This window comes from Raphanus sativus, chromosome 4 (assembly GCF_000801105.2).
Source record: "Raphanus sativus cultivar WK10039 chromosome 4, ASM80110v3, whole genome shotgun sequence".
NCBI lineage: Eukaryota > Viridiplantae > Streptophyta > Magnoliopsida > Brassicales > Brassicaceae > Raphanus > Raphanus sativus.
In genome coordinates this window covers 48,318,898-48,328,978 of record NC_079514.1, presented here as the reverse complement: position 1 = coordinate 48,328,978, position 10,081 = coordinate 48,318,898, and the positions used below count along the sequence as shown (strand labels likewise).

Genomic DNA, 10,081 nt, shown 5'->3' with positions numbered 1-10,081 from the left:
TAATGTGTTTTCTAAAATTAAATTTAAATTAAATACATTTCATGAACTTCTCAATTAAAACAATATCAAATTCAAAAAAATACATTTTTATTGGACAAACCATTCATGAAAATTATAATATCAACTCTTCATTGAACAAATATGAACGAAAAAATATTACCAAATTTGAACCGAAATTAGATAATATCCAAACGGATTTACCATTTTGGCATCTAGAGAACCATAAGTAAACCTTATCCGAACGAAATATTTCGGATATCCGAATGTATTTAAATCATATTTATATACTTCAATATGTTAGCTATTTTTCGAGTTAATATCTAACTATTTTAAGTTGATTTAAAATATAAAAAATAGTCAAAAGTAAACATCTAAAGTAGATAAACAATAATCAAAACACCAAAAATATTTTAAATATATATATATTTATTCTTCATCCAAATATTCAAGTTAAATTTATTTTAATTTTTAATTTAGGTATTTTAGCTAACATTACTCAAATTTACATGTTATATTTTTTAGATTTAAAGATATATAAATTTTAAAAATTTAAAAATAATTTAAATGGGTTATCAAACCCGCAAAGATCTAAATCAAACCGAAACCAAAGTTTATAAATGCCCGAATATAGTTAGAATCTTTAAACTCGAAAATTTCAAACTCGAATATTTTTAAGCGAATTCGAGTGGATATCCAAATACTTATTCATAGCTTAGTCAATAAAAACGATCAAATATTATAAATATACTATTTAGTATAAATAAATAAAAACTAAAACTGAAAATTAATATCCGTGCGGTCGCACGGGTCAAGATCTAGTTATCTATTAAAAATTTAGTATCGCAGAGGATTACAAAACCTATATAAGTTAGACGATTATAATTGAACATAAAGCCATGTCAAAGAGATTTGTTAACCAAGTTCATTTGATCTTTGTGTATCCATCACTTTCACTACAATTAATTGTCTTATCATACCATGTATGGAAGCTTAATTGTGTAAGCTCTCACTTAATGATGTTTTAATTTCAATGTGTTTGTTTTTGTTTAAATGGTTAATAGTACTAAATATAAAACTTGACAGAAAAGTGGTTCTTTGAAAACAAAAACAGGAAAAAAGTGGGTCCAAAAAAGTGTTTCATGATATTGTTTATTGAACTCTCATTTTTCCTTAGGAATATTTATTCGCTGGTGAAAGAAACCCAATACTACATACAACTTGGAGAATCTACAAGCATGATGACTAAATAGCTTTAACAGGAGTAAAAATAAAGTTGATCAAATAAAGAATATGGACAAAAGAACACGCTCGGACAATGATCACGAGCCAACGAGACTATATCTCTAACGATTATGTAAATATATAATCTGTGTACAAGAAAGAAATGGTTTAAGATTATTATCATCATTTCTTTGCCAAATGGGTCATACTATATATTGCTAAAAGCATCATACGTTCTTTTTTTTTGTTAGCATAAACATCATACGTTCAATACAGTTTGACTAATAATGGAGGCTAACAGATGGTTTTAAAAAAAATCAAGCTGCTTTTCGTGTTATTTGTTAAGATGAAATTTGTTCATTTAAAAATACGAAAAGGTCCAAGAAATGATACAACGTGGAGTTTTCTAACTACAATCGGATCAAAAAAGTATTTAACGTATGATCCACCTACATGTAAATAATTATCTTTAAAAGTTTCAGGCGAATGAAAACTTCTGAGGATATTTTAAATCTCAATTTTGCAGTTTTTTCACCAATTATTTGGTGTCTGGGGCTGAATTAAAAGGCACATAATAATATCTACATATAACTTCAAATAAAATGTATTTAACTGATAGGAACAATGGAGGATAAGTCCATTCCAGGTTTTCGATGGAACATTGTCGAAAACTATTGGCCGGCAAGAGCAGCTGAGTGACTCAAGAACCATAGCTAAATGTGGTAGGGGAAGGCCTCATATGCCTAGATTTGATTCTAATATTCGTGAGCAATGGAGCCAAGACTGTGCAGACTCTACTAGCCTGTGATAATTGAAAGAACAGTGAAACAAAATCAAGTATAACATCACGGCTTTGGGCTAGGTGAAACCCGTAAACTGATAGTAACCTTTGCGCTAGGTGAACCCTGTAATCTGGAATAAGAAGATTGAAAGCATCTGATTGGTAATGATTGAACTAAACTGTAGCCACAAAACATTCACTTCCAATGTAACAACATCCAAAGTCCAGTCCTCAAGACTATGTAATGTTGCATACTGGAGAAGGAGGCTTGAGAACAGTTAGTGACTATCAAATACACTCATGTCCACACAAATCTCTTGCAGAGAAACAAACAAGGCCTTTATGGCTGAGTTTGACAAGTAAAGCTCTAGTTGATATTCCAATTCTTCGTATAACCATGGAAAAAACTAAAACTTTTAAATCAGAGCATGAAACAAAACCAAAACTCACAAATCGAAAGGTTGAAAAGATTGAAACCACTAGACCAGATGACTAGAGAGAGAGGTCGGGGACACCGGAACATGGAGGAAGAGGTGGAAAAGAGTTCTTTACTCGTGAACAAACAAGGAACCACACCATGGATAATGAGATAAGAACGAGGATGAAGGTCGCATTTGGAGGGTTTGGTGGCTCATGCGGCTCGATGAGAATGAGAGACTAAACGATATTGGAGAAATCGTGCACGATGGTGGATCTGGTGAGGGTCTTGACCACAACAGAGGAGGATCTTTACCCATTGAATCCATGGAAGAGGAGAACGAGCTTCTTTGGGAGGAGAAAGACTGAGCACCAGATTTAGATCGGAGGAGGGCCATCAATAGGAGGCGTCTAGGGAAGCAAGCATGGGAGCTTCTTCGCGAACTCAAACGATCACAACACTTGTGTCACTAGAATTCAATAAACCCAGGAGGGTCAAGATCCACCCAAGCTGGAGTAATCTCTCACACGGAACTCTCGATCAGTCAAAACAAAATATAAGTCAGAGATATTCAAAACCATCATAAAGATGTCTGATCCACGCAGGAGATCATATCACATTACGATTCACCTTCGGAAACCTATAAAGAGAAAATGATAAACCAAGAAAAAGAGGTCAATCTTCTCCATAGCTAAAATATGGTTTCACTACATTAATACTCTTTTGTTCTTAGATATTCTCTGTAATTATCTTTTATCTACTGATCTTAGTTTTATTATCAATAACATATACATTTTTCATAGTTAAGTAATCTATGTTTTTTCTTTTAAGAAAACTCTTTAAAGACTATTTTTGAGTGAATTTTAGGATTCAACGAGTAGAGAGATATTGTATTATACTTATTCAAATGTAATATACATATTTGTAAATAATAAAATATCGAGATATGTTTGTTTGTTTTTTACTACGGTATATGTCTTTTTATACAATTATTCTGCAAATAAAGATGAAATTAATATATTCCTTTTTTTTTGTTTGCTCTTTTGAGGTACCCGTGATAAATCATGAGTCAAACTCATTTTGGCTTCTTTTTCCCCTTTTCTTTTTGCATGTTGGGGCCTCCTTCAAACAAAATTGTCGAAAATCATGCATATCAACATTAATCTTCTTTATGTACTACTTAGTTTCATTGACGATTTCCCTAAATCAATACGTATATAGACAAAACGAATACGTTAAAGAAAGTTTTCTCTTACCCTGAAAGCCCTTTTTCAAAAATAATATTACATGACAAAAATATAATATAAACACTGTACGTACGTGTGTGTCCATTATATTACATTAAATGTGGAAGGTAGACATTTGAGCCACGGCAGACCAAGCTGTCTCCTTCAGATCAGCCTTGGAATATGAACAGTAAAGTTTCATAATTAAATTTGAGTTACTAATGTAAACATTTGCAGTTCTCGATATGATCATAGGAAATTGTAATGAACTTAGTAATATAGCTTTTCTAAATAAAAAAAAAGTTAGTAATTTAGCTTCGGGATTATAAAATGCGCAGGATTTTAAGGCTTTTATTGAGTTTTTTTCAGACAATGAAACTGCCTACGTTTAAACAACCAATGTGAAGTCCGAAGTTCGGATTCTTGCCTGCAACAGTAAAAGTCTAATACTGGAGTATATATATTGCTCGGATTTGAAAATGTCTTTTAGGTATGCACACTCAGAGAACAATTCAGTTTCGAGATTCTAAAACTTTTAACTAGGAGTACTAATATTTCACTAGTTTCCATTTATTCTCATGTTTCTGTGTCGTATTTATCTATTACATATAGTATATATAATATGTATGTAAATCTTTAACAGGATATAAGTATAACTCGGCACGGATCAGATATCCGGGTTTTTGAAAGTATTTGTGATTTTGCTTCGAATGTTACAGATATTTAATTTTCCGACTTGCTTTGCTTCGAAAAAGTACGGATATTCGGAAAAACGGATATCCAGAAAATAAATAGATATTTGCTGCTTACGGATACTTCAGTTGTTTTGATTAATACAAATAATCTTAAAAATTCGATACAAAATTTGTTTTGTAAAATACTGTTTTGCATGATATAGAAGATAAAAATTAAAAGAAGTACTGAATCACATATTTTGTAAATTTTTAAACTTAGTTAGCAATTATAATAACACAAAATTTAAGAAAAAATTATAATTATCATAAATGTTTTCTCTTCATTTTATGTAATACTTTTATATAAGTAACAGTGTGAATAGAATCTGTCAAATCATATGTTAGAATAATAATTATATAATTTTATACATTTAAAACTTTAAACATAATCAAAATATACATGTATTTATATATTGACGGATCAGATATTCGCTTTCCAAAATTTTAATATTTGTGATTTGTTTCGATTTTAACGGATATTAAATTTTAGTGTTTGTTTTACTTTAAAAGCTTACGAATATCCGGAATTTTCGGATCAAATAGAAACGAATAACGAATCGAATCATATTTAACGGATAAAATGCCCAGTCCTAGATATAAGTTTATAAGAAAAATCAGAACTTTAGATAGCAATGTTCTTAAGTTCTAAAAGTTAAATTCAAAGTCTTATTATTATTTCCAAATGTCGTTACTAATATATGGTTTATTTTTAAAGAAAAAACATTTTTGGTCTAGAAAACATTTTTGCTTTTAGTCAATTTTAAATTTTGTTTAACGAAGTTGTTTACAAACTATAAGACCTATTTTATTATGAAACTACAGTGATACATATCACATATATAGACTCCAAAAAAACCCTAAAGTGACAAAATTTAATTTAGGGCTTGATTTGTGTAACCGTAGTGGCTGCAGGCGGTATACGGATTAGGTGGTTGTATATTTAAGAATTATTAAGATATTTGTACGACTGATACATTGGTTAGAAATTAGTGCATTTACAGAATTCTTATTAAATGTAGCAGTGGTTAAATAATAAATAAACAATATTTACATTTTATATAAATATCAAAAATTATATTATTATAATGAATATAAAATTATATTTATGAAATTATACTATTGATTTATTTTTAAAAAATATAGAAAATATTTTTGCTTTAATGTTTTACTCTTTTTGTGTTACACAAAAATGTCACTTTACAATTTCAATGCAAATTTTACTTATTTTCACCTGAGAATTAACTGCAAACTACATTGATTTTATAAATAATTTTATTTATCTCAAATACTATTGGTTAGAGAGGTGTAATTAATAGCAAATTATATATATTTTTGTCACTTTTGTAATATGTGTTAAAAATGTCAAAATGACACTTATTTAGAAAGGAAAGGAGTATAGTATAACTTAAATATGATGTATTTTAAAATTTATATTATTTCAATTGAAAATTTTAATTTACATTTTTAATATATTTTCTAGCTTTTTTTAAGTTACCCTTCCGCAATTGTAAATGTTAGCATGAACCAAATTTTAAATTTAAGAGGCTTAGAACTGTTTGAGACGGTTTATAGCATTTTCCGTAGTTATTGCTAAACACTAACAACAACTAGTAACCACGAGATCTGTGTTTACGGATGGTACTGAAAAAACCAATCATTTCATTAGAGATATAGGTTTTCTTTCGCGCGTGCATTAACAACATTTTTAATCATTTTGGAGTATTTTAAATCTATGGAAAAACCTAAACTAACTTTCAATGAGAAGTGTAGCTCATAAATAGACTTTTCTTCAAATATTTAAATAGATTTTAAACAATAAATTTATATTCGCGTGATCACATAATAGCGATTGTGAAATACCTTTAAATTCAGGTTATTTAGTAACCTAAAGTCCGCCTAGTAATGGACCACCATATTAGAAAATATTCTATCAATCTGAATTTTATATAGAAATTTATTTAATAATAACCAGAATTATTAAATTACATTATTAGAAATGATTAATCATATTATTTATGCGCTCTAGTGTAACATTTTAGTTTTGGTTCAAATTTATCCAAAAAAGGATTTGTAACCTTGACTGTTAACGAGTACAAAAAAGCAAGGATGTGGGTTTTAATTGGAGGACTTATGAAAGTTATGTCATCTGCGTGAGAGTGTGTGTGTATAGATAGAAGAGAGATGGTCAAAGAAAAAATGAGATGTCAAATCAAATAACAGTGAGTGAGAAAGAGGAAAAAGAACTGTTGATACCATCAATCTTTGCTCCCAAGTCTGCCCAACCCATCACACCCTAGGGCTCCACTCTCTTCTCTTTTGTTTTTATCACTCTCATTCACATTACTTTTTGGCCCTTCTTCCCCTAGTTATCATATCTCCATGATACATTCTTACATGACTGCATGCACATGTATACAACACTGAATAGATATTCACTGCTTACGCATTCCTTTATACTTTTTAAAAAAATATATATACGCAATACCATTTACATAAATGAAAATTAGATTATTATCTATCTGTGTATCTACATGCCACAGTCGGGAGAAAATCATGCACAGAAAAAGAGGTGTAATGTTACTTCAACGAGCAAATATGTCTCTGCACTAAGAAAAAAAGGAAATAAGATGAAATAATAAAGGCATGTTGAAAATTAAAGATCTTTGCAGGAAGAAAACAAATTTGGATCTTTAATTCTAACATTACCAACAATTTCAACCATATGATATATATATAGCATAACTACATCAATTTAAAATAAATAAGTATGATAACGTATAATTTGATGATCATTCTAAGGCCATCTTCGTCAAGGGTTTTAAAGCCCAAGTTCTTAACTTTTCACAAAAAAAAAAATGTTAAAATAAATGTGGGGCCCACACAAAACATAAATCAGTCTCGCCGAACTTCTTACTAGTGAACATGTTTCTTAACTGTTCTGCGGGCTCCACGCCACGTGGCAGCCCGCGATTGGTTCGACTTTTTTAAAAAAAAAAACATCAAACGAAAAAAAAGAAAAAAAAACTAAAAAATTACTTTTTTGGTCTTGGAATTCGCGTCATATGTGTTTGCTAATGGAGATGCTCTAAAAAAATTAAGACTTGAGTGGTCATATTATTTTTTTGCTAAAATGTTAATATCATTAAAATGAAAAAGAACTTACAAAAAGAGAGTTCTAAGAGAATGTTTCCTAGACAAAAAAAATAAAACATGGAAACATTACTACCACCGATTAAGGTACACAAATGATACTCAGCTCAACCATTTAGACAAGAGAGAGTTGAAGTTCCCTCTGTGTCTTCTTCCCAGAATTATAACCTTGATCTCGCGATCAATCAGTGTAAAAACAAAAGATGCCGGCTTGAAGCCGTGGTTGTGGAGTCTATCATTTCTTTGCCACCATATTTGGTATATGGTAGCTTGAGCAGCAATTTTGCGGAGCAGTGAAGGGGCTCTATTTGATGAGCGTTTAACCCAGGATAGAAGCTCATTCCAATCAAGAAAACCCGTTTGAATGCTAGATAGCCGGTGCAGTACTGATCTCCAGATTTATGAGCTGAAACCGCAGGTTAGCATGATGTGGTCTCTAGTTTCCTGGCCCAACAGACAGAGGGTGCAAGAAAGATTTATTCCCGTATTCCAAGAAGCAAGCCTTACCCTAGTCGGAAGTCTGTTCAGCTGTGCAGTCCACATATTAAAGGCATGCTTGGGGACATTTCCTTTGAACCAAATCAATTTCGCCCAGTCCTTCTCTGTAGTTCTTGGCCGACAGTCACTCCAAGTCGCGGAGGCCGAGTAATCTCTGCCACTGCTTCCATTAGTGAGCCAATGATAAGAGTCCTCCACAGTGCTCTGGCTCGGAAGGCTGATCAGTGTCAAGTGTGTATGGAGCTGGAGCTCGGCTTCAGATCTTGGAGAAGGAAGGAGCCAGCCAGTTTGAGAGCATGCGTCTGCGACCGTAGAAGTCAAGGGCAATCGTAATCTTCTAGGACCTGCCACACCAACCAGTTTGATAAGGGGGACTAAAGGTGTCCACGCATCAAACCAGAACTTTGCCTTTTTACCATTTCCAACAACACAGGCTATAAATCTTTCCGCTAGGGGCCTGAGCTTGAGGAGAGAACTCCAAGCCCACGAGTCAGAGATGTTATGTTGGATCATCTAGAAACTCTCGCTTCCCATGCTATATTGTCTATGCCAGCTTACCCAAAGAGAAGGCTTTTCCGAGAAAAGCAACCATATATAATGAAGGCAGAGCGTTGTATTCCATCTCAGTAGGCTTCTTAATCCAAGACCTCCTTCCGCTTTTGGCAAACACACTGTCTCCCAAGCCACCTTAGCTTGTCCCACTCGCTCTATATCACCAGACCAGAGGAACCTCAAGCATAGGGATTCAATTTTCTTAATGCAGCCTTTTGGGAGCAAGAAAGTAGAGATCTAGAAGTTTATGGTTCCTGCAATAACCGTGCTCAGGAGTTGGGTCCTTCCTGCAAAAGACAGAGCTCTTACTGCCCATGCTCTGAATCTTTTTATCAGCGAGGCCAGCAGAGGCTCATATTCATTTATCTTCAGCTTCCGAGACATGAGAGGAAGTCCCAGATATCTAACTGGGAAGGTGCCTGCAGTGTATCCATATTGAGACATAGCGAAAGCCTCTATCTCATCGACACCAGCGCAAAATAGTTGAGACTTTTGAGGGTTAATTCTCAGTCCTGACCATGAGGCAAAATCGTCTAACGCTTCAGTCACCCCATGAAGAGAAGAGCTTCCACCATCAAAGAATATCATTACATCATCTGCAAACATCAGATGAGACAGTTTAAGATCAGAGGTTCGGGGGTGATAGTGAATATACCCTGCCTCGAATCTTGAGTGGAGCAGGCTTGAGAAGCATTCCATTGCTAGCACAAACAAATATGGAGAGAGGGGGTCTCCCTGTCTCAGGCCTTTGGTACTGATGAAGTTTCCACCCGTGGTCCCGTTGAAAGCGATGGTGAACGAAGGCGTGGATATGCATTCCGAAATCCAGTTGGCAAACCGTGTAGGAATTCCCATTGCTCGAAGTGCAGCTAGAATGAAGTCCCACCTCACAGAGTCAAACGCTTTTCTCAAATCCACTTTTAGCATAGCTCTAGGTTCATCAGACTGGCGATTGTAACCGATCACAAGATCAGTGGCAAGTAGGATATTTTCCCCGATCAAACGACCCGGTAGGAACGCAGACTGAGCTGAGGAGACGACTTGTGAGAGGATGGGGAGCAATCGTGAGGCGAGGAGCCTGGAGATCACTTTATATATTGTGTTCAAGCAAGAAATGGGCCTGAAATCTGATGTTGAGGCAGCATTGGTGATCTTTGGAATCAAAACTAATGTGGTTGTATTCCATTGCTTGAGCATGGAGCCTGACACGAAGAATTCCTTCACAGCATCGCAAACCTCTGGACCCACTATATCCCAGCAACCACAGAAGAATTCTGCAGAGTATCCATCTGGCCCGCATGTTTTGTTCTTTGGGGGGGAGAAGAACGCATTCCTGATTTCGAGTCTAGTAAAGCGCACCGTCAAGGCCTTCTTCTGATCATCAGAGCATCGAAAGGGGATGAGAGTGCTGATATCACCTTGCGTGAACATTTGGGGCTCACATGGGCCTCCAAATAGCTTCGAGAAGTAGTCAATACAATGCGCCATCATCCCTGATTGT

The 10,081-nt window shown here is 33.9% G+C and overlaps 1 pseudogene; it reads right to left on the bottom strand.

Annotated features, from left to right (window-relative positions):
- LOC108851229 (serine/threonine-protein kinase ZRK1-like) overlaps nucleotides 1-8,541 on the bottom strand; it is a 10,091-nt pseudogene extending 1,550 nt beyond the window's left edge.
- Nucleotides 8,542-10,081: the final 1,540 nt, after the last annotated feature.